Raw genomic sequence first — 27,270 nt, forward strand, 5'->3', positions numbered from 1 at the left:
GACACTTACAAACATACATGTATACAGTGACACTCATGCAATAACACTTGAAAGCATACAGTGAAACACATGCACTCACACATACAAACATGCATACAATGACACTTATAAACATGCATGTATACAATGACACTCATGCAATCACACTTGAAAGCATACAGTGAAACACATGCACTCACACATACAAACATGCATACAATGACACTTACAAACATGCATGTATACAGTGACACTCATGCAATCACACTTGAAAGCATACAGTGAAACACATGCACTCACACATACAAACATGCATACAATGACACTTATAAACATGCATGTATACAGTGACACTCATGCAATCACACTTGAAATCATACAGTGAAACACATGCACTCACACATACAAACATGCATACAATGACACTTACAAACATGCATGTATACAGTGACACTCATGCAATCACACTTGAAAGCATACAGTGAAACACATGCACTCACACATACAAACATGCATACAATGACACTTACAAACATGCATGTATACAGTGACACTCATGCAATCACACTTGAAAGCATAAAGTGAAACACATGCACTCACACATACAAACATGCATACAATGACACTTACAAACATGCATGTATACAGTGACACTCATGCAATCACACTTGAAAGCATACAGTGAAACACATGCACTCACACATACAAACATGCATACAATGACACTTACAAACATGCATGTATACAGTGACACTCATGCAATCACACTTGAAAGCATACAGTGAAACACATGCACTCACACATACAAACATGCATACAATGACACTTACAAACATGCATGTATACAGTGGCACTCATGCAATCACACTTGAAAGCATACAGTGAAACACATGCACTCACACACACAAATATGCATACAATGACACTTACAAACATGCATGTATACAGTGACACTCATGCAATCACACTTGAAAGCATACAGTGAAACACATGCACTCACATATACAAACATGCATACTGTGACACACCTACAATAACATTTGCAAACATGAATTCATATGGTGGCAAAATTGCAAGCAAACATGCATACAATGAAACTTACAAAGAAGCATGTATATAGTGATACACATGCTCACAGATACAGACATGCATGCCTACAGTGACACAGTCTCCCTTGAAAGATATTCTCAACAATGGAAATGATGCTTGACCATATTTTTGCAAGACTAAAAACATGATGGCAGCAGAACTATTGCAGCTTCCATATCCTTGATAAAGCTCTGTATAGATCGAAACGCATCGACTCTTGTGACCCTTAGTGGCTTCCAGTGACTCCTGTGACCCTCAGTGGCATCAAGTGACTTTTCAAAAGTTTTTATTTCAAGTAATTGGAAAACTGTTGTGACAGTATAACCCGGGTTATTTCCACTACTAACAACTACTACATCACCACTTTCAAGTATTCTTTTCCTGCGTGTACAACACTAAGGGCAGGATTTCGTTGGAATACAGAGGTTCTGAAAAACTAAAGAGCTGAAACTGTTACTTTCTAATGGATCAAAAGATCAAAGACCAGGCAGTGACGTCAGACGCCGACTACACGCGGCGGGTCTGAGTTTGCAGTCGCATTGAGGAAAGAAGCAGTGACTGAACCTTTCACAAAGGGAGAAGGTAACTCATACGTTAAGTACCATAACACTCATCTATTCTTACTCTGAACCGCCAAGTTTGGGACTGAATATTACATAATTTATACTCACTTTGTAAAGACTTTATTGCCATAACAGGAAACATCTTTGTTAAGAAAACACGGCTATTGGAAATTCTTACAAATTTTGGTTGCAGAGACTCCCTTGTTGCACAGAGTTGCGCAAAAATTATTAGAAATTCAAATGTTATTGTTATAAGGTTTTATTCCTTTTTTCTTTACACTTTTTATTGGGGAGACGTCCCTTTACTCTATATTATCAAGTCTTATTTTATATTGCTATAATAAATAACTTTTATTAAGATTTATCTCAGTGGTTGTCTGACATATATCTATGTGAAATATATATATTTATATAGTATTAGCATCTAGATACTTTGAAATATCGTTATATTTAGAAATTTGAAGGTTAACACATGTGGAATACACAACTCAAAACGTATGAATTTTTCAGCAAAGCAATGATTCTATATAGTATTAAATACAAATAACTAAGGAACTTTTGGGTGCATAAGATCTATCACACAGTGCACTTTATTCACATTTTTTCATGATAAATGGTCATACTGTATCTTAAACGTTATAAAGCACAAATTACAACACAATTTTCAAATAAATAAACACTTATGATAGAAATTTCTGTTTCACAAATAATAACTTTTTGAATAATCAATTAAGGAAATTTTATCTATCTGAACATACACACAGTGTGTCAAATATTAACACACTAGATTTCTTAAGCTTTCACTAGCACCCTCACGCCCGCCCCCCTCGATTCCTGGAATGGTTTATCTTGTAATTATAATACATTCTCAGTACTTTTGGTTTTGGCTTTTATGTCTAACTCATTCATTTGAATAATATTATATATATATATATATATATATATATATATATATATATATATATATATATAAAAATACTGTATATTCTATACATATATAATGAGTGTAGATTGGTATTTAACAACATACAGTTCCACATTGGCTATGATGTAAATCATAATACAGTAAGATGAAGCTGCTAACCCTCCCCTAATATAGCTGGTGAGGATCCAACTATTTTTGCCAGCTGTTTTTGATAAGCAGAAAGTATTGGAAATGGCGGTGCTGTGTCACCTCCAGGGAACCAAGCTGACCATGTCCTCTGATTCAACCTGGTTGCTTTCACCTCCAAAATAAAAGAGCTCACAATAGTGTAGCAGATTTCAAACAATGTGGTAGGTGCACACTCTGGTTATACTCACAAGATTGCAGTTAAAATAAGCCTTTTATTAAAATCATCACAAAAATACAGCTCAACGCGTTTCGGCTAAAAGAATCCTTTATCAAGAGCATAAAGTTAAAACAATTTATGGAACAAATGGTTAACCATTTGTTACAGAAATTGTTTTAACTTTATGCTCTTGATAAAGGCATCTTTTAGCCAAAACGCGCTGAACTGTATTTTAAATATAACCTGAAGATGCACCTGAAGACACCTTAGTGATGATTTTAATAAAGGCTTATTTTAACTGCAATCTTGTGAGTATAACCAGAGTGTGCACCTCATTATTGTGAGCTCTTTTATTTTGGAGGGGAAGGCAACAAGGTTGACTCAGAGGACGTGGTCAGCTTGGTTCCCTGGAGGTGACACAGCGCCACCATTTCCAACACTTTCTGCTTGTATACACGGTTTGGGAGAACCAGGGCTGGAAGCGAGCTTCATTCTTTCTAATACGCTTTGTTTTTGATAAGCAGGCTGCAAAAATTTTTGCTGACTGACAGGTGATTCTGAGGAAAGACCCTACAGGTCTCCTGCTCCTAATATCTCTGTATACATAGATTGTGGACACAGTGCACCTTGGACAGCATCATTACTGCAAGGGGTTGCACTGCCAGTGGCCTAATCTGAGGTATACTAAACACATGTGACTAACAGAGAAGCTGTAGTGCCAGGAGTCTGATCTAAATTCTACGGTAGGCATGAGGCTAGCAGAGGTGCTGCAGAGCCCTATGTCTAATATGGTATAAAAAGTGGGTATGAGACTAACAGAAGTGTTACAGGGCCATAAGTTTGATCTGAGGTAAGATGAGGGTATGAAGCAGACAGAGAAGCTGTAGGGTAAATGGTCTTGCCTGATGTGGGTTCCCCAGCATATAGAGAGGCTGCAGGATAAAGGGTCTGGTCTGATGTGGATTTCAGTAGACAAATTGACTGCAGGGTCATTTGTCAGGTCTGATGTTGGATTTCAGCATACAGATGACCTACAGGTTCAAGGGTCTGGTATAATGTGGGATTTCAGCAGACAGATAAGCTGCAGAGTCAAGATACTAGTTTGATGTGGGTAAGTGGTTGACAGAGGGACTGAATTGTGAAAGATTTGAGGTGGACAAATTTGAATGTTTACAAATTGAGCTTCTTAGCCATTAAATGCCCAACCATATTCTTGGTTTCAGTACAGCTTTTTATAAGTCTCCACATTTAGTGGTTCTCCCTCTTACTCCTAGGCCTTAAGAGGAAACAGTAAATATTCCTACACTCTGGTTGACTTCTGTTGCCTATATTAGTAATATATTTTCAACCCACTATGGCTGCAGGTTTTCACAAGAGAACCTGCATGCCGTATTTAAAAATCTTTTGCCACCTCTAAAGTGGCGAAATTCAATCTCCGTGGTCTATTCTTACCGGGGAGATTGACAGCTCCTGTCCGCATGTGATTGACTGTGCGCAGACAGGCGGCGGGATTACACATGAGCACAAAATAGCGCTCGCATGCAATGCTGATTTCTGCCAGGGGAATTCAGCCCATCAGAGGTGAGCTGCGGCAGACAGGGGTGCGTATGTGCACCCCTGGCTGCCTCAGCTTGATAAATTGCCCCCTATAACTGTGACAAACGGGATCATTTGACTGTTTTAGTGTGTGTGTATATATATACAATCACCCCAGACATATACAAAACATGGAAGGGGACTGCACTCTCAGACCGGACCGGGTACACATCCCATGACCCTGCAACATGCACAGCCCTAGGTGCACAATAGCACTCTCAGGAAGCTGCACCGTTCCCAGAGTAACAGGCAGTTAACCCCAGACAGGTCTGGGTGCAAGGCCCATAGGGAAAATTACAAAACAAATTAATACAACACACAGAGAAAGTCCAACACACACAAGCTCTCAGCTATGATTAAAAGCAAAAATAGAAGGGTTAGTTACCGCAGTTGGCCAAATGGGACAAACCCAGGTACCACGTCAAGGTCCCTTCCATAAACCTGGGACCCTAAAACTGTTCCCAGTTTGTTGGATTGAGAGCTTGCATTGTGTAACTGTGGGTCCTAGGTTTTTGGAAGGGACCTTGACGTGGTACCTGAGCTTGTCTTATTTGGCCAAATGCGGTAACTAACCCTTCCATTTTTGCTTTTAATCTTAGCTGAGAGCTTGTAAGTGAGTGCTGAACTTTCTCTGTGTGTTGTATATATATATATATAAAGTTAGCAAGCAAGAAAAAGGCACTCTCTGAAAAAGTAAAACTTAGCATTTAATAACTCATATTAAAAATGCATGACGTTTCGGAGGCATTACGCCCCCTTTCTCAAATGCATGATACAGCCGTTTGAAAAAATAAAAAATACCGCTTTTGTATTTTTTCAAACGACTGTATCATGCATTTGAGAAAGGGGGCGTAATGCCTCCGAAACGTCATGCATTTTTAATATGAGTTATTAAATGCTAAGTTTTACTTTTTCAGAGAGTGCCTTTTTCTTGCTTGCTATCTTTGGATATTTCTCTTAAGTGCACCCTGGAGGTTGTTATTTTGTATGGAGTGCCTATTCTAATGACTGTGATTTATATATATATATATATATATATATATATATATATATATATATAGAGAGAGAGAGAGAGAGAGAGAGAGAGAGAGAGAGAGAGAGAGAGAGAGAGAGAGAATAACTCATTGTGTACTTCATTAACAAATCTAGACAGACCAGAAGGCTTTTTGTCCCATCAAAAACCTCTGAATTACATTGTTTCCAATGCAGCAAAGGATTCTGGGTAATATATGCAAATTAGGTTCACAATGACAGACTTTTTTACTTCAAGTCTGCTTTTTCGCAGACTCCCTTTACATCAAAGCATCACTGTTCACACAGCTTAAAAGCTTAGCTAGGGTTAGTGCAGTGATTCAGAACCATTTCAGGACAGACTGTTTGTGGTCTTTGCCACTTATCAGCAGGTAAAAGGTTTGCATCACTGCTGGGTGAAGTTGATTTCTGGGCAAAATACAACAACATTTAAAATTACGGGGAGGCAAAAAGTGAGTTTAAAATCCTCCAATACGCACAAAATGTAGAGAAAATAACTCATTGTGTAGTTCATTAACAAATCTAGGCAGGCCAGAAGGCTTGTTTCTCCCACAGAAATGCTCTGGATTACATTGTTTCCAATTCAGTATTCAGTAAAGGTATATATATATATATATATATATATATATATATATATATATATATATATATATATATATATATATAGATATAGATATAGATATAGATATAGATATAGATAGATATATATATATATATATATAAAAATATATATAAATAAATATATATATATATATATATGTATATATATATATATATATATACATATATATATATATATATATATATATATATATACATACGTATATTTACATACACACATACACATTTTGAAATATTCTCATTTAGATACAATACATTATTTTTGAGCACAATGTACCTTTAAGTTGATAGTACTTTACTTTTAATTGATGGCATGGGCTAGGTGGCTATAGTCCAAAATGAAAATTAATTTGACTGTCATATTTAGTTTGTAGCTAATCACATGACAGTTACAGTCTGGTCATTCTTCTTCTGCAAAAGCAGAGATAAATGGGTCCATTGACATAAATATAAATTGCAGTGACCAGCAGGATGGGCTATGAAATCATGCTTGTCATTCCAAATAAAATCCACAAACTTCAGACACATAACCTATGCTTGAACATGCAATTTATCATTTTGTGCCTTATAGAACATCCACCTGACATGATAGATAAATTAAACATAATCGGCTATGTCTCATCTGAAGTCTCACATATAGAACCATTTTGTATAAGTGTATGAACTGGAAATACAATGTGGAATTATATTTTGTGCATAAATGGCATGACTCCTTTAGAATACAAGTAAATACTTTTAGATTCTAAGCAAATAATTATATTAGTCATTAATGGGTATGTCCTTAATGTTATAAATCACTATTCATTTTTATCACCCCTCAACCCTTATATGAACATTTTCTTAAGAATACCACAATATTTATTAAATATATTTTGATATATGTTCAAGATTTTGTTTGGTTTTAGGATGTTTCTAAAATTAAATGTTTGCTTCTTACCCTAAACTTAATTTTGAGAAAGCAGATTACTTAGACCAAACTTTTCAGTCATCATTTTTTATTGGTTTGTGCTAGACAAACTTTTCTTTAACACAATAATGATTTAGTCCTGTCTTAAAGTTTCTTGTGCAGTGTTAGAGAGTATTTTTTTTTATAGAATTCCTAATGATCAAAGAAAATCTATGTGATGAGATTAGTGTGTTAAACCAAATTAAGTTAAACCTCAAACTGAGTCTATGATAAGGATATAATGGACATAAACACACAAATGTTGGAGGTAACAGTACATTTACTCCAATGGTGCCCCTAACTGATTTCCCCACTTTCACTACAAATACATTGTATCACTGCATTGCATTAAAAAAAAAAAAAAACAATGTGACTGAATAACATTTATAAATGTGGAATTTTTATGATGTATTATTCTTTTACCTAAAAAACAAAAAAAAAGATAAAAGGATATAAATCATTCTGTTTCATTGTTGTAATAAAAACACTAAGCAGTGGGTTACACTTAGAAAAAATAAGAATTGTAATGCATTATTCATCATTTAAAAGGATTTTGGGCCAGATTACAACTGGAACAGTAATGAACGCTTCTGCTCGAGCGTTAACTGCGCTAGAATTAAGATTTTTGCATTCATATTATGTATAAAAGTTAACTGTTTTCACCCTTGCGCTAACACGATGAGCACAAAAATCCAAACTTAGAATATCACGTGCGTGTTCACGTATTCCCCCATAGAAGTCAATGGAGAAAAAAAGTCATATATTTACAGTAAATACACAGTATAATGCTTTATTAAAAGGGCTCCAATTCATTTATATATATATATTAAATACTGTAAATACATATATAAACATATAAATACATCAATACATATGTTCACATACACACACACACACATATATATATATATATATATATATATACAGTATCCCACAAAAGTGAGTACACCCCTCACATTTTTGTAAATATTTTATTATATCTTTTCATGTGACAATACTTAAGAAATTATATTGACGCAGGGCAGTATTCCAACATGATAGCGACCCCAAACACATCTCCAAGACAACCACTGCCTTGCTAAAAAAGCTGAGGGTAAAGGTGATGGACTGGCCAAGCATGTCTCCAGACCTAAACCCTATTGAGCATCTGTGGGGCATCCTCAAACGGAATGTGGGGGAGCACAAGGTCTCTAACATCCAACAGCTCTGTGATGTTGTCATGGAGGAGTGGAAGAGGACTCCAGTGGCAAACCTGTGAAGCTCTGGTGAACTCCATGCCCAAGAGGGTTAAGGCAGTGCTGGAAAATAATGGTGGCCACACAAAATATTGACACTTTGGGCCCAATGTGGACATTTCCACTTAGGGGTGTATTTATTTTTGTTGCCAACAGTTTAGACATTAATGGCTGTGTGTTGAGTTATTTTAAGGGGACAGAAAATTTAAACTGTTCTACAGGCTGTACACTCACTACTTTACATACTAGCAAAGTGTCAATTTAGTTTTGTCACATGAAAATATATAATAAAATATTTACAAAAATGTGAGGGGTGTACTCACTTTTGTGGATTACTGTATAGTGGGGCAAAAAAGTATTTAGTCAGCCACCAATTGTGTCCCGCTTAAGAAGATGAGAGAGGCCTTTAATTTTCATCATAGGTATACCTCAACTATTAGAGACAAAATGTGGAAACAAATCCAGACAATCACATTGTCTGATTTGGAAAGAATTTATTTGCATATTATGGTGGAAAATAAGTATTTGGTCACCTACAAAAAAGCAAGATTTCTTTCTCTCACAGACCTGCATCTTCTTCTTTAAGAGACTCCTCTGTCCTCCACTCATTACCTGTATTAATGGCACCTGTTTGAACTTATTATCAGTATAAAAGACACCTGTCCACAACCTCAAACAGTCACACTCCAAACTCTACTATGGTGAAGACCAAAGAGCTGTCGAAGGACACCAGAAACTAAATTGTAGACCTGCACCAGGCTGGGAAGACTGAATCTGCAATATGCAAGCAGTTTGGTGTGAAGAAATCAACTGTGGGATCAATCATTTGAAAATGGAAGACATACAAGACCACTGATAATCTCCCTCGATCTGAGGCTCCACACAAGATCTCACCCTGTGTGGTCAAAATGATCACAAGAACAGTGAGCAAACATCCCAGAACCACATGGGGGGACCTAGTGACACTAGGCTACCATCAGTAACACACTACGCCACCAGGGACTCAGATCCTACAGTGCTATCGTGTCCCCCTGCTTAAGCCAGTACATGTCCGGGCCCATCTGAAGTATGCTAGAGAGCATTTGGATGATCTAGAAGTGGATTGGGAGAATGTCATATGGTCAGATGAAACCAAAGTAGAACTGTTTGGTAGAAACACAACTCGTCGTGTTTGGAGGAGAGAGAATGCTGAGTTGCAATCAAAGAACACCATACCTACTGTGAAGCATGGGGGTGACAACATCATGCTTTGGGGCTGTTTCTCTGCAAAGGGAACATGACGACTGATCCGTGTACAAGAAAGAATGAATGGGGCCATGTATCGTGAGATTTTGAGTGCAAACCTCCTTCTATCAGCAAGGGCATTGAAGATTAAACGTGACTGGGTCTTTCAGCATGACAATGATCCCAAACACACCGCCAGGGCAACGAAGGAGTGGCTTCGTAAGAAGCATTTAAAGGTCCTGAAGTGGCCTAGCCAGTTTCCAGATCTCAACCCCATAGAAAACCTTTGGAGGGAGTTGAAAGTCCGTGTTACCCAGCGACAGCCCCAAAACATCACTGCTCTAGAGGAGATCTGCATGCAGGAATGGGCCAACATACCAGCAACAGTGTGTGACAACCTTGTAAAGACTTACAGAAAAACATTTGACCTCTGTCATTGCCGACAAAGGATATATAACAAAGTATTGAGATGAACTTTTGATATTGAACAAATACTTATTTTCCACCATAATATGCAAATAAATTCTTTCCAAATCAGACAATGTGATTGTCTTGATTTGTTTCCACATTTTGTCTCTCATAGTTGAGGTATACCTATGATGAAAATTACAGGCCTCTCTCATCTTCTTAAGTGGGAGAACTTGCACAATTGGTGGCTGACTAAATACTTTTTTGGCCCTATGTATATATACATACATACATACATATCCATATTTAGACATGTATATGTATGAATCTCTATATTAAAACCCTTTGCCTGCATTTTTTTCTTACACCTGAGACCTCATATATTTGAGCCCTTTTAACTTTTTTGCGCATTTTTTTTTAAATATTTTTTTATTAGATAGTGTTATTATGGGTGTAACTGTACTTTGTAATGTATTTTTGATGTGTTTTGTGACTCTTTTTGTTTATCAAAAAAGTTAACCAGAGGTCTGAGGACACAGTAAACATTCTAGTGTAAATTGCGATTGTGCTCAAGCGATCGCATTTACTTTCAACTTGTAATATGAGCGGTAAACCTGATGCATGCAAACACCACAATAAACCCTGTATCGCTTGTGTGTAACTGTTATTACACCACTTGTAATCTTTATTGTTTAGTGAATGCAAGAGAAACAGTCTTTATGCCCATGCTCAGAAGAGACAGAATACAACTTAAGCTCAAAACATGTCCACTCTCTCATCTACCTGACGGCAGTGAATTTCTAAGTGCTCAATTTGTAAGAAAACAAGTAGGTTGTTAGCTGTCAACACAATCTGTTTATTTTTATGTTTACTTATCTAACATATTTGTTTTTACTAAACGCACAATGTTTCATATCCTTTCAAGTAAAAGCGGTTTAAATGCAAATATAGGTTAGCACAGCTGTATCAGTTATTTACTTCTGATTAATGCCTGTTCACTAATAGTGACTTCCTACTAATAACAATGGCTGATAGATACAAATGTTCTTTGTTTCTATCAGTCAATTAGCAGAAACAGGAAATACCTATTACCCAATGAACATTTCAAGGAAGTGTTAACATTCATTGGGCATTCACAGTAATTATACAACTAATACCACTTCATCAGCTTTAATTTAAAGGTAAAGAGCTTTTACTAGTGAAAAACACATTTAAACACTGCTTTTTCATATTGATGATATATATTTTTGTGCAATATATATGTATATGTGCGATCTACTACTTTTCTTGAATAGCACCATGTTCAATATCTATGACAGCTATAAACCTTAAATAATTAAACTATATTCAAGCTGAAACTAAAAACATTTAAAAGATTTAAATCCAAAATTATTATTTTTTTATTATTTTTTTCAGTATTAGAGGTCACAGGTCAATTTGTACATTTTACGTTAAGTAATAATCAATAGTAAAATGACATTATGGCATGTAGAAATGTAATTGCATGTTTTGTTCTTTACAGAAGGAAAAAGCTGATGGATTTGCAAGGAAAAGATGGTATTTATAGAATTGTACCATCAAAATTGTCTCTAGAGAATCTGATTTCTCTCAAAGCCTAAGCTTCCTGTCATACACAGGCTATCTCTAATATATCCTCTTTGCACAGACTGCATGAGGTTTTAGCACGTACAGCTGTATACTAAATGTATTGTTACCAAAATAAATGACCTTTGTTTTTTTCTGATCTCTTGTGACTTTATTGAATGAAGGAATAAAAATGATCAAATAGCAACAATAAAACATTTTCATTAAAAAATCTTATTATAGGTAATAAATATTCCTTGCTCTCTCAATTTAGCCTGTAACCTTGATATAAGGTGTGCTGATAATAAAATGCATATGAAATAACGGTGACAAATTTCCATAGTAACAGCAATGAGAAGCAATTGTTATTACTTTTGACGTGACATCTTCCAACATCGTTTAATATTTGCTAAGTCCAACTGCAACCTTCCGTGATGAAAGGATATACAAGTCTGTTTAGTAAAGACTTCTAGATATAATAGTAAGGCTAAATAGGTTCACAAACTGAGCAGATTTCTTTGCAGAAAAATAAGAAAACACCCATCAACCTCAGGGAAAAATTATTTTCATTCACAAGTCTTGAGCAGATTTTTATCTGGTTTTATTCAAGTTGTGAGACAGAAAATAACATAGCAAACTGAACCAAGATCGAATCCAACATTAAAATAGTAACACATGTTGATTCTCATGGACTAGAATGTATATCTTGTTGAAAAAAGATAATAATAATATAATATTCAGTTGTTACTTTTGATTTGGCAAATGTCTGATTTTTAGTGTTAAAGGCACATGAAACCCATTTTTTTTCTTTGATGATTTAGAAACACCATGTCATTTTAAGCAACTTTCTAGTTTACTTCTTTTGTCTAATTTGCTTCATTCTTTTGATATCCTTTGTTGAAAAGCATATCTAGATAGGCTTAGTAGCTGCTGATTGGTGGCTGCACATAGATGCCTTGTGTGATTGGCTCACCCATGTGCATTGCTATTTCTTCAACAAAGGATATCTAAATAATTAAGCAAATTAGATAATAGAAGTAAATTGGAATGTTGTTTAAATAGTTTTCTCTATCTGAATCATGAAAGAAAAAAAATTGGGGTTAATGTCCCTTTTATAGATGATGTTCAAATATTATCAAATATTATCCACAGGTGGCACTCAAAATATTTTTGTTGGCATTACATCAATATTTGGGGGAAAAAAAACAATTCCCAGCATGCTGCATTCTAGAACACAATCACAGTTAATATCAGTGATGATATTTTGTCCATGAAAACCAACAGTTCAAAGCTGAACTGACATCAAAGAACAGAAACTTTAAATGCTTTAAATTTGACAAAATTAATCATAACATTCATCCATACACATTTGTATAGATGTGTATGTATATAAATATATATATATATATATATATATATATATATATATATATACACACACACACACATATATATATATATATATATATATATATATATATATAGAAGTTAATTAGTTTACTGTTAGTGCTAGCTGTTCAATAATGTGTTAATAGTCTGTTAGACATTTAGGAATTTATTTACTATTTCTTCTTGTATGCACTTGGATGAAAATCTTCATGCACACACACACATACATCTTAAAGTGAACATATGACATGTGCAGTAGTACCTATAATGATGTAGTTTTATAAATGAAAGGGATAGTAAATGTTAAATTAGGACTTATGTATAACAATACTATGAGGCCGAATTATCAAGCTCTGAATGGAGCTTGATGCCCCTGTTTCCCGGAAACAGCAGTTATGAAATAGCGGTCTAAAGACCACTGCTCCATAACTGGTCTGCTGCCTCTGTGGCTGTGGTCTGCAATCCGCCCGGTCCTATACGATCGGGCTTATTGAAACCCCCTGCTGACGGCATTCAGCGATGTCTATTGGACATGATACGATACAGCATATCATGTTGGAGAGAAATTGACAAATTGGCCCCTGTAACTCAACATATAAGCCAATTGTGAAAACATTTTAATACATTAAAATAGCATATTTAGACAAATACAGTATATATAAATTGGGACCTTACCAGTCAAACACTTTGCCATATACCATAATCATTTTTAACCCTTTTAAAACCTATTTCACTATATTAAAATATTTTTTATTTAAGGGATTTGAAACCCATTTTTTTCTTTCATGGTTCAGATAGAACATGCAATTTTAAGCAACTTTCTAATTTACTCCTATTATTAACTTTTCTTGGTATCTTTATTTAAAAACAGGAATGTAAGCTTAGGAGCTGGCCCATTTTTTTGTTCTGAACCCTTCCTAGCGCTTGCTGATTGGTGGCTACATTTATCCCTTTAAAAAGTGTATATATGAGGGCAATACTTTATTTTAATATATTTTACTTGTGTTCTGTGATTTTTTTTTTTTAACCCTTACGCTTTACTCAAGGTTTCAAGTCAATATTTTAGTGCAATTTTGGCTTGCGCTAAAGCACAACCTATAACTTTCAACTTGTAATATGAGCTCCATTTAGCATAGTCACAAGATCCATTGAAAGTATAGGTTGCGCTAAAGTGAAGTTGGCTGCACTAACCCTTCTCTGGTAAATGGGATTTCAAGTTGTGCACTAATGTTAGCTCTGTCTAGTGATATTGCGTATCATGTACCATGCTAACTTACCACTTATGATCTACCCCTATACATTACAATCAAGTGTTTCATGAACGTTTAAATTACAGGAAAGTGCGCATAATTTATAAAGAATGTTTATAAAGAATGTTTATTTAAACATTTGATATTACAGTCTAAGGGGTTGATTTAACAAGTTGTCAATCAGCCCCAATGCAGCTGTTAAGACCGCTGCTTCTTAACTCGTAGCCTCCTCTGAGGCTGCGGACATCAATACGCCTGAACGTATACGATCGGATTGATTGACAACCCCTGCTTGTGCAATAATAAATGATGACAGCGTATGCTGTCGGCATTCAGCAATGTCTGTCGGACATGATCCGCTGAGTGGATCATGTCGGGCAGACACTTGATAAATTGGCCCCAATATGTTTTTTATGTCCCTTTATTACCCATATATGTATTATACAATAATCCCAGTTATAGTGAGACCACAATTGTTATCGCTTTCATTGATTACATTTTCACATAGACACACACATTATTAAAAAACTATTTTTTTTTCAATACTAAAATTGTATTATATCAGATAATCATCTGTGCAGATACTTCTGTTATGAGAATTCCTTCCATATGTTCCTGAAATATCTGATTTAAATGTCCACAGGATATTTATCCTCTAGTTAATTTTAATGACGGCACACACGGTCTAGTTTTGAATTTCCTGTCTTATCCTTAAGAAAGGTTTCCAAGGCTGATAGATGGATTGTGAGATGTAAAAAGCCCTATCACACTGACACCAAGACAGTGGAATTGCTCCTGTGTAAAGGAAAGTTGATTTAGTTAAATTAGCCATCTGTCTATGATGGATTTTAACACTGCTCGAGTAAATTTCAAAACAGCAGTTGGCTGAAGCATATTTTACATTGATCCGTATTCATGAAAGTCTTGTAGTAATTTACCTCAGCTCCAAATTACAACTATTGTCTAGTCTAGAAATCAGAACCAGGGCTAAAAAGTATATGCGCAGATCACTTCCTATACAGAAATGGATGATAAATAATTTAATGTATATTCCATTACATAACGGATTGGTACCAGCTGTAGAAAAAGCAAAATGATTGCAGATAAGTTGTTGATCATAAAACAACAGGATAGACTAAATAATTGATCAACTAAATTTATTCCCCCAATATGAGCTTTATATTAATGGCTAAAACAATTGTTTATAGTGATTTAAATTTGTCTACACAATATCCCCTCCTTTTAAACAAATTTACAGACTGAATGCATTAAGGGACTCAGTGCATCCAAAATATGTGTATATACAGTATATATATATATATATATATATATATATATATATATATATATATATATATATATATATATATATATATATATATATATATATATACATACATATAAACACGAGCACTTAGGTCTTTACAAAGTCCACCTTTATTAATGTGAATGTTTTCAGGATATTACTCTTCATCAGACACACAAAAGTCAATTTTCTATGTCTGTTAAAGGGGGTAATACCCCAAAAATGTTCACATTAATAGAGGGTGACTTTGTGAAGACCCAGTGAGTGCTCTTTTCTACTTGATTAATCTGTTATTTGATGCACCTGGGCAACTGATTCTGGTTATGGTAAGTGATGACTCTTTCTGCTTATTTATATATATATATATATAATTTTTATTTATTTATATATATATATATATATATATATATATATATATATATATATATATATATATATACTTTGTATACATAGATATTTTTCAAAATTGTTGATTGCTTTAATTTTCTTAACACATTATCCAATGCTCTGTAAATCAAGACCAGCTGAAGTTTGATGATGACAATCAACTAGTTCTGGAGGGAGTGGCCAGCCATAATTTTCAGTTGTATTTTAGAGCAAAATCAGACAAAATAAATAATGTATAATGGAATTTTGATTATTTTTTTTAAATAAAATACATTGCATTCAGTTTGAATATAATGTTACTTTAACGTTTATTTTTTGTTTCATTTTCTGATATCTATGCTAACAGCATTCTTAATCCTCCTCTCATGTATTTCATTTTTTTCTTCTCTTTTTTTTATCCCTTAGTTGTTAAATAACTAGAGTATTGTATTGTAGGCCTCATTTGCATATGTTTACGCATAATTCTCTATTGCTGTGGGAAACACAGGTAGTTTTTTTTCCTGTGTAAAAGTGTGTGAATGTGTTAAACAATGTTTTATTGTATGTTCTTGAATACTTCAGGGTTGTAATTCCCCAATATAAGAAAATATGTTTTGCTTATAAGATCTGAAAACCAGAAGACTTACATGTAAGCCTAATAAAGCATCTGTGAGTGCAATGTTTATTTAAACTTTTGTAAATAATTCTACCTATCTATCTCTATCTATCTATCTATTCATCAATCATCTATCTATTAAAAATGCCATCATCTTTATGTGACTATATATATATTTACATAAAGTAGTGAGAACCCATCATTATAATGATCCCACTCACTGATGTCATGCTGTTATATTTTATTCATCTTAAAGGGACTTTAAACTGCTGGATACAGCTACAGCTGCATGGTTACTACTCATCATGATATTTTTGTTCCTCTTGTGCCTGCAGATTTCTTTAAAGGGACAGTCAACACCAGAATTTGTGTTGTTTTAAAAGATAGATAATCCCTTAATTACCAATTCCAGAGTTTTGCATAACCAACACAGTTATAATTATACACTTTTTACCTCTGTAATTACCTTGTATCTAAGCCTCAGCAGACTGCCCCCTTATTTCAGTTCTTTTTACAGACTTGCATTTTAGCCAATAAGAGCTGTCTCTATGGTAAATTCACGTGCATGAGCTCAACACGTGAACTTATGCCCTCTAGTGGTGAAAAACTCTCAAAATTTAGATTAGAGATGGCCTTCAAGGTCTAAGAAATTAGCATATGAACCTCCTAGGTTTAGCTTTCAACTAAGAATACAAAAAGAACAAAGCAAAATTGGTGATAAAAGTAAATTGGAAAGTTGTTTAAAATTGCATGCCCTATTTGAAACATGAATGTTTTTTTTACTTGACTGTCCCTTTAAAGGGATACTAAACCCAATTTTTTTATTTCATGATTCAGATAGAGCATGAGATTTTAAGCACCTTTCTAATTTACTCCTATTATCAATTTTTCTTTGTTCTCATGCTATCTTGATTTGAAAAAGCAGTACTGTAAGCTTTAGAGCCAGACCATTTTTTGTTCAGCACATGGGTAGCACTTGCTGATTTGTGGCTAAATGTAGCAAACCAATCAGCAGCTCTACCAAGGTGCTGAACTAAAAAATGGACCGGCTCCAAACCTTTTATTACTGCTTTTTCAAATCAAGATAACATGAGAACAAAGAAAAATTGATAATAGGAGTAAATTAGAAAGTTGCTTAAAATTGCACGCTCTATCTGAATCATGAAAGAAAAAAATGAGGGGTTAGTATCCCTTTAAGGCTGTTCTCTTATTTTAACCCTTTACAAGTACTGGTTAGTAAATTTCTGCATATTCACACTGGATGATGCTATCTTTGAGTTTGTTTTCTCACACCCTGTGACAGGAGCAGTGTGCATAAACATAACAGTCTTCTTGACAAGCCTTATTGTGTACTTCAGTTTAAAGGGTAGAATACAGAATTTGTTATGTGATGTTTAAACTGTGTACACAAATGGAAATATGTAAAACATCTGCTTTCTGTTGTTCATGCTAAACCAGTCAGTAAAAAGTCAGTAACAAAACTGATCTGCGAAAGCTTGCTGCTTCTATCACAGGATGCACTACAAGATGGTGGGACCCAGTATAAAGATGCAAATGGATTCTGTAATGGGGTTAAAAAAATAATAATTTAATTAAAGGAACATGAAACCAAATGTTTTTCTTTCATGATTCATAAGTATTATACACTTTTAAACAACTATCCAATTTACTTCTGTTATCAAGTTTGCTTCATTCTCTTGGTATCTTGTATTGAAGATGCAGCAATGCACTCTCAGGAGCTAGTTGCTCATTTTTGTAAGCCAATAAAAGTCAGCATACAAGCTCGGCCACAAATTAGCAGCTAGCTCCAAGGTCCTGAGCCTATCTAGATAAGCTTTTAAACAAAGGATACTAAGATAAGGAAGCAAATTAGCTAATAGAAGTAAATTAGACATTGTTTAAAATTGTATGTTCTATATGAATCATGAAAGAAAATGTTTGGGTTTCATGTCCCTTTAAAGAGAGTTGCAGGAACAGGAGCAAAAACAATAGCAGAGCGAGTGGTAATCAAGTTACAGTAGTTGTATGTAAAAGTGTAATGTCCCTTTAATTTGAGCGTTCATATTTTTATGTATTTACAGGGTACAAATGTGTATATTTATCAAATCTAAAATATTCACTTGTAAGCTTTGTGATATATATTCATTTTATACTATCTGTGTTTGACATATGATTTTCACTTCCCTTAAAATATAAAATCACTTGGTAATGATAATAAGACAATTTATCTCTTTCAGTTAGTTGACTACTAAAGCATATTTTGAAAACTTTCCATGCTAAATATATAGATCAATCAAACAAGCCTTTAGCACAACATAAATCATCCTAAAATGAAACAGAATGTTCAGAATAACTGTTAAATTCATATTTAATAGCAACTAAGTCTTCAATTCTAAGTTAATCCTTACAATACCTTGTCATAAAACTGAGAACCATGTTCACTGAAGTGTTTGAACATCGAAGTTGTGCTTGAATGTTAAAAATGAGCCTTACCGTCTGCTTTGTATAGCAGATAACAGAGGCTGTCCTGTGCTTCATGTTCGGTTAGCAGGTATACTTTGTGCTGGTTCATTCTGTCTGAGATATTGAATGTTTGAAGCATACATGGGTTGTTCCCATGGGTTAATAAATGCACAATGATAAATGGGAAGTTATAACTCTAAAGGAACTTTGTACTTTTTATGAATATTAAAGAACAGCATTTAAACTTGCTAAATTGTTTTCTATTTGAAAAAAATGTGACAAAAAAAACAGTATAAAGGGACAGTCTACTCCAAAATGTTTATTGTTTAAAAAGAAAGATAATCCCTTTATGACCCACTCCCCAGTTTTGCATAACCAACACTATTATACTAATACACTTTATACCTCTGTGATTACCTTGTATCTCAGTCTTTGCAGACTGCCCCCTTATTTCAGTTCTTTTGACAGACATGTACGTTTAGCCAATCAGTGCTGACTCTTAAATAACTCCATGGGAGTGAGCACAATTTTATCTAATATGACACACATAAACTAGCTTTGTCTAACTGTAAAAATGCACTGAGATAAGAGGCAGTTAAACGGCTTAGAAATTAGCATATGAGCCTACCTAGGTTTAACTTTGCATAAAGAATACGTACGGCTAGATTTAGAGTTCGGCGGTAAAAGGGCTGTTAACGCTCCGCGGGTTTTTTTCTGGCCGCACCATAAATTTAACTCTGGTATCGAGAGTTCAAACAAATGCTGCGTTAGGCTCCAAAAAAGGAGCGTAGAGCATTTTTACCGCAAATGCAACTCTCGATACCAGAGTTGCTTACGGACGCGGCCGGCATCAAAAACGTGCTCGTGCACGATTCTCCCATAGGAAACAATGGGGCTGTTTGAGCTGAAAAAAAACCTAACACCTGCAAAAAAGCAGCGTTCAGCTCCTAACGCAGCCCCATTGTTTCCTATGGGGAAACACCTCCTAAGTCTGCACCTAACACCCTAACATGTACCCCGAGTCTAAACACCCCTAACCTTACACTTATTAACCCCTAATCTGCCGCCCCCGCTATCGCTGACCCCTGCATTACACTTTTAACCCCTAATCTGCCGCTCCGTAAACCGCCGCCACCTACGTTATCCCTATGTACCCCTAATCTGCTGCCCTAACATCGCCGACCCCTATGTTATATTTATTAACCCCTAATCTGCCCCCCACAACGTCGCCGACACCTACCTACACTTATTAACCCCTAATCTGCCGAGCGGACCTGAGCGCTACTATAATAAAGTTATTAACCCCTAATCCGCCTCACTAACCCTATCATAAATAGTATTAACCCCTAATCTGCCCTCCCTAACATCGCCGACACCTACCTTCAATTATTAACCCCTAATCTTCCGACCGGAGCTCACCGCTATTCTAATAAATGTATTAACCCTTAAAGCTAAGTCTAACCCTAACACTAACACCCCCCTAAGTTAAATATAATTTTTATCTAACGAAATAAATTAACTCTTATTAAATAAATAATTCCTATTTAAAGCTAAATACTTACCTGTAAAATAAATCCTAATATAGCTACAATATAAATTATAATTATATTATACCTATTTTAGGATTAATATTTATTTTACAGGCAACTTTGTAATTATTTTAACCAGGTACAATAGCTATTAAATAGTTAAGAACTATTTAATAGTTACCTAGTTAAAATAATTACAAATTTACCTGTAAAATAAATCCTAACCTAAGATATAATTAAACCTAACACTACCCTATCAATAAAATAATTAAATAAACTACCTACAATTACCTACAATTAACCTAACACTACACTATCAATAAATTAATTAAACACAATTGCTACAAATAAATAAAATTAAATAAACTATCTAAAGTACAAAAAATAAAAAAGAACTAAGTTACAGAAAATAATAAAATATTTACAAACATAAGAAAAATATTACAACAATTTTAAACTAATTACACCTACTCTAAGCCCCCTAATAAAATAACAAAGCCCCACAAAATAAAAAATTCCCTACCCTATTCTAAAATACAAATATTACAAGCTCTTTTACCTTACCAGCCCTGAACAGGGCCCTTTGCGGGGCATGCCCCAAGAATTTCAGCTCTTTTGCCTGTAAAAAAAAACATACTATACCCCCCCCCCCAACATTACAACCCACCACCCACATACCCCTAATCTAACCCAAACCCCCCTTAAATAAACCTAACACTACCCCCCTGATGATCTTCCTACCTTGTCTTCACCATGCCAGGTTCACCGATCCGTCCTGGCTCCAAGATCTTCATCCAAGCCAAGCGGGGGCTAGACATCCACTGAAGAAGTCCAGAAGAGGGTCCAAAGTCTTCCTCCTATCCGGCAAGAAGAGGACATCCGGACCGGCAAACATCTTCTCCAAGCGGCATCTTCTATCTTCTTCCATCCGATGACGACCGGCTCCATCTTGAAGACCTCCAGCGCGGATCCATCCTCTTCTTCCGACGACTAGACGACGAATGACGGTTCCTTTAAGGGACGTCATCCAAGATGGCGTCCCTCGAATTCCGATTGGCTGATAGGATTCTATCAGCCAATCGGAATTAAGGTAGGAATTTTCTGATTGGCTGATGGAATCAGCCAATCAGAATATAGTTCAATCCGATTGGCTGATCCAATCAGCCAATCAGATTGAGCTCGCATTCTATTGGCTGTTCCGATCAGCCAATAGAATGCGAGCTCAATCTGATTGGCTGATTGGATCAGCCAATCGGATTGAACTTGATTCTGATTGGCTGATTCCATCAGCCAATCAGAAAATTCCTACCTTAATTCCGATTGGCTGATAGAATCCTATCAGCCAATCGGAATTCGAGGGACGCCATCTTGGATGACGTCCCTTAAAGGAACCGTCATTCGTCGTCTAGTCGTCGGAAGAAGAGGATGGATCCGCGCTGGAGGTCTTCAAGATGGAGCCGGTCGTCATCGGATGGAAGAAGATAGAAGATGCCGCTTGGAGAAGATGTTTGCCGGTCCGGATGTCCTCTTCTTGCCGGATAGGAGGAAGACTTTGGACCCTCTTCTGGACTTCTTCAGTGGATGTCTAGCCCCCGCTTGGCTTGGATGAAGATCTTGGAGCCAGGACGGATCGGTGAACCTGGCATGGTGAAGACAAGGTAGGACGATCATCAGGGGGGTAGTGTTAGGTTTATTTAAGGGGGGTTTGGGTTAGATTAGGGGTATGTGGGTGGTGGGTTGTAATGTTGGGGGGGGGGTATAGTATGTTTTTTTTTACAGGCAAAAGAGCTGAAATTCTTGGGGCATGCCCCGCAAAGGGCCCTGTTCAGGGCTGGTAAGGTAAAAGAGCTTGTAATATTTGTATTTTAGAATAGGGTAGGGAATTTTTTATTTTGGGGGGCTTTGTTATTTTATTAGGGGGCTTAGAGTAGGTGTAATTAGTTTAAAATTGTTGTAATATTTTTCTTATGTTTGTAAATATTTTATTATTTTCTGTAACTTAGTTCTTTTTTATTTTTTGTACTTTAGATAGTTTATTTAATTTTATTTATTTGTAGCAATTGTGTTTAATTAATGTATTGATAGTGTAGTGTTAGGTTAATTGTAGGTAATTGTAGGTAGTTTATTTAATTATTTTATTGATAGGGTAGTGTTAGGTTTAATTATATCTTAGGTTAGGATTTATTTTACAGGTAAATTTGTAATTATTTTAACTAGGTAACTATTAAATAGTTCTTAACTATTTAATAGCTATTGTACCTGGTTAAAATAATTACAAAGTTGCCTGTAAAATAAATATTAATCCTAAAATAGCTATAATATAATTATAATTTATATTGTAGCTATATTAGGATGTATTTTACATGTAAGTATTTAGCTTTAAATAGGAATTATTTATTTAATAAGAGTTAATTTATTTCGTTAGATAAAAATTATATTTAACTTAGGGGGGTGTTAGTGTTAGGGTTAGACTTAGCTTTAGGGGTTAATACATTTATTAGAATAGCGGTGAGCTCCGGTCGGCAGATTAGGGGTTAATAATTGAAGGTAGGTGTCGGCGATGTTAGGGAGGGCAGATTAGGGGTTAATACTATTTATGATAGGGTTAGTGAGGCGGATTAGGGGTTAATAACTTTATTATAGTAGCGCTCAGGTCCGCTCGGCAGATTAGGGGTTAATAAGTGTAGGTAGGTGTCGGCGACGTTGTGGGGGGCAGATTAGGGGTTAATAAATATAACATAGGGGTCGGCGATGTTAGGGGTAGCAGATTAGGGGTACATAGGGATAACGTAGGTGGCGGCGATTTGCGGTCGGAAGATTAGGGGTTAATTATTTTAAGTAGCTTGCGGCGACGTTGTGGGGGGCAAGTTAGGGGTTAATAGATATAATACAGGGGTCGGCGGTGTTAGGGGCAGCAGATTAGGGGTACATAAGTATAACGTAGGTGGCGGTCGGCAGATTAGGGGTTAAAAATTTTAATCGAGTGGCGGCGATGTGGGGGGACCTCGGTTTAGGGGTACATAGGTAGTTTATGGGTGTTAGTGTACTTTAGGGTACAGTAGTTAAGAGCTTTATAAACCGGCGTTAGCCAGAAAGCTCTTAACTCCTGCTATTTTCAGGCGGCTGGAATCTTGTCGTTAGAGCTCTAACGCTCACTGCAGAAACGACTCTAAATACCAGCGTTAGAAAGATCCCATTGAAAAGATAGGCTACGCAAATGGCGTAGGGGGATCTGCGGTATGGAAAAGTCGCGGCTGTAAAGTGAGCGTTAGACCCTTTAATCACTGACTCCAAATACCAGCGGGCGCCCAAAACCAGCGTTAGGAGCCTCTAACGCTGGTTTTGACGGCTACCGCCGAACTCTAAATCTAGGCCTAAGAGAGCAAAGCAAATTTGATGATAAAAGTAAATTGGAAAGTTGTTTAAAATTGCATGCCCTATCTGAGTCATGAAAGATTAATTTTGAATAGACTGTCCCTTTAAAGTGATATATTACCCATATTCTTAATCACTTGAAAGTGATGCAGTGAATGTGTAAAAAAATTACTGGGAAGTATAACATGAACATTTCTATGTAAAAATAAAGATATTTTACCTCAACATTTCTTCAGTTCACCAGAGTAAGTGATCTATGAGTAGTTTAATTATACTTCAGCTACTCATTTTACGTTCATGTGCATGCTAAAAGAAAAATAGCCAGCAGAGGAGGGAAATAAAGTGACTGTATCTGCACATGTCTGATGCACAATACCTTGTAAATCCACTGCCAAGCATCCTGATTGGTTGCTTAAAGTTCCTTTACAATCAGATGATTAAATATAGGTGCCTGTGTAATATTTTTGTTCATTTTTTACATATATGTTCCATCACTTTAAAGTTATTCAGGATTTGGGTAAGATGTTTTTACCATCAGATGTGAACTTACAGCTAATGATTATTAGCTTATAGATACAATACAATATTCATTAAACTAATCATTCAATGCATATAAATAGGGAAACAATAATTGGAACTACTGCATTAGTTGCAGTTTAAATTGCAGGTTAAATTTAAACTATGCAGTAAAAAAAAAGATTGTTGTAACTAGGATAATATAAAATATTTGAGTACATCCCTTTAAAGTTAAACTGGTAACTAAAAATGCTAACTTATCCATGGTTTTCAAACTGTAGAACATATGTTAAAGCATTTTACTTTCAACATTTAATAGAATGGAAAGAAGTACTGTATAATATATTGGCACTTTATAACTAAATTCAACTAATGACAAGAATAACAAAATGAATAATATATTAATAAATATCCCAAAGCTGTTGTGATTACATGGTATATTACATGAATCAGGGCATTGGTTTCATTACATGCAGTAGTTACATTTATTTATAAATCCAGTGATATATATTTCTGAGTACTGACCATATAGAAAGACTTATTGACTTACCGACTGTTCAAGATTATAAATAATATATTTATAAATGTGGATAGAAAGAGGCTTGAATTCAAACTATAATAACTACCCCTAATTGTGATCTGTTATTTCATCTATAAACCCTAACAACAATTTGGCTGCCTTGGCTTCCCAAAACCCATTCATCCCTTTCTGTGACCGAGACCCACAGCTATTTAACCTATCCCTGTCCCTATACCACTATTATAATTATTATTAGCTCAGTTATGGAAAAATTTAGCTTAAGGTAGTGAGAGGACATACAGGATGAAATATTAGAAAGACAGTTAGTGATACGAGGTGCAAAAGATCTGAGTATTGTGGCTTTGTTGGTTTTGGATGTTTGCGAATGGCTGAGGGGGTTGGAGACTGGCAGGATGTTGAGAAATGATTTTGTTTCTGATGGAATCAATTTTGTTGTTGAGGTGGCTGGCAAAATCTTAAACTGATAGAGAAATGGCAATATGAGGTTTGAGTGGGTGGCGAAGGGTATTAAAAGTGGAAAACAGACATTTTGGGGTTGATGATATAGTAGAGAAATAATATTGCTTAGAGAAGTTAAGAGCAGAATAAAAGAAGTTCAAGATTAATTTTTAGTAAAGAAAGTCATCTGAACATCAAACTTTTCTCCAATGTCACCCAGAAGTGAGGAAACATCTGCATAGGTAGAGTTTCAGATGAGTATGTCAAGGCTGAGTGCATGATTTTGGAGCTGTGGTAGAAGGTGCCAAGTTGTTAAGGATTGATGTAAGAGTAGAGTTTTAGTGACAGATAGATTGGTCAAGGCAGGGAAAGGTGGAGAGGGAAGAGAGCAGAGGTTTTAGAGATTTGAAAGATGTTGCTGATCTATGCATCTGGGGAGTTTGGTGTGAGGGTTAGGAGAAAAAGTAATAGGAAGTGTTGTAATGTTACAAGTGAGGATATGATGGTCAGAATGAATAAAAGGGGAATCTGTGAAGTTTCAGTCTGTGTCAGAAGGAGAGAGCTAGGTTTCTGTGAGAGCCATAAAGTTGAGGGAAAGAGTGATGAAGAGATTGTGGATAGAAGTGAGCTTGTTGCAAACAGAGTGAGAGTTCCAAAGTGCACAAGCCAAGGGGGTGTTGGCTTTAGATACAAAAGGAACTTGAGTAAGGTTTCTAGATCTATGGAAAAGCATACATGGGTGGGCGAAAATAGGAAGCTTTGTGGAACCAGGATTGGGAGAGATATCACCAGCATCTAGTATGAGCACAATAAGTAACCACTCTACTCAAATTATCTACCTACATGATGTCCCTGTGCAGAAAAACTCCTTTAGCACATAATAAACCTTACAACATGTCACCCAAAACGCTCAGCACTTTAGAAGTTCAGCTACACAATCTCCTCCACTATAAACAGCCAGGGCGTTCTTCTGTAATCAATCAGATGACAGAATCAAGTTCTAAAAGGTGGAAGAACTAAAAAAGGCCAGTACACTGTGGGGCCGATTTAACAAGCTGCGAATGCAGCAGTTTCCGTGTGAGCCGTTAGGCTCGCCGGAAACATAAGTTAAGAAGCAGCGGTCTTAAGACCGCTGCTCCTTAACTCGTCCTCCACCTCTGAGGTGGCAGACAGTAATCATTCTGAGCAGATACGATCGGGATGATTGACACCTCCTGCTAGTGGCCTATTGGCTGCAAATCTGCAGGGGGCAGCATTGCACAAGCATTTCTTAATAAATCGGCTCCCATGATAGTTTATATATTTATTTGTATAGTGCAGTCTATGTTCACTGCATTGTAAAGTTAAAAAGAGTACAGAAGTATTAGATAATAGATAGATAGATAAATGTAGCATATAATAGTAAATAAAGGACATGAAACAATTTTTTCTTTTATGATTCAGATAAAGCATACAATTTTAAACAACTTTCCAATTTTGTTTAAGGAGCAGCAATGCACTAATGGGACCAAGCTGAACTCACCTGGTGATCTATTGACTAGAGACATACTTGTATATATGCAGCCACCAATCAGCAGCTGGATCCCAGTAGCACGTTGCTGCTCCTGAGCCTACCTAGGTATCATTTTCAACAAATGATACTAAGAGAATGAACAAATTAAATAATATATGTAAATTGGGAATTTGTATTAAATTGCATGCTCTAACTGGATCCTGAAAAAAAAGTTTTGGGGTTTCATGTCCCTTTAAGTACTGTATGACCATCGATCTCTATACAAAAAAAATGTTTTAAAATCATGGAAGCTATAATTTTGTTACTACAAATTATAAAATTTCATAGTCTCATAGTTTTTCAGTTTAGGAATATATCCCTTGAAAAGTATAATGAAATTGATGTTCATGGTCTTATTGTGGCCATTTAGAGACAGAGGTA

The 27,270-nt window shown here is 35.6% G+C and overlaps 1 protein-coding gene across 1 annotated transcript in view; it reads left to right on the forward strand.

The window, feature by feature from the left end:
- The window catches only part of MDGA2 (MAM domain containing glycosylphosphatidylinositol anchor 2), a 1,262,343-nt gene that overhangs the window by 154,767 nt on the left and 1,080,306 nt on the right, over nt 1-27,270 (forward strand). The window lies entirely within an intron of this gene.

The sequence above is a fragment of the Bombina bombina genome, chromosome 1 (assembly GCF_027579735.1).
Source record: "Bombina bombina isolate aBomBom1 chromosome 1, aBomBom1.pri, whole genome shotgun sequence".
Classification (NCBI taxonomy): Eukaryota; Metazoa; Chordata; class Amphibia; order Anura; family Bombinatoridae; genus Bombina; species Bombina bombina.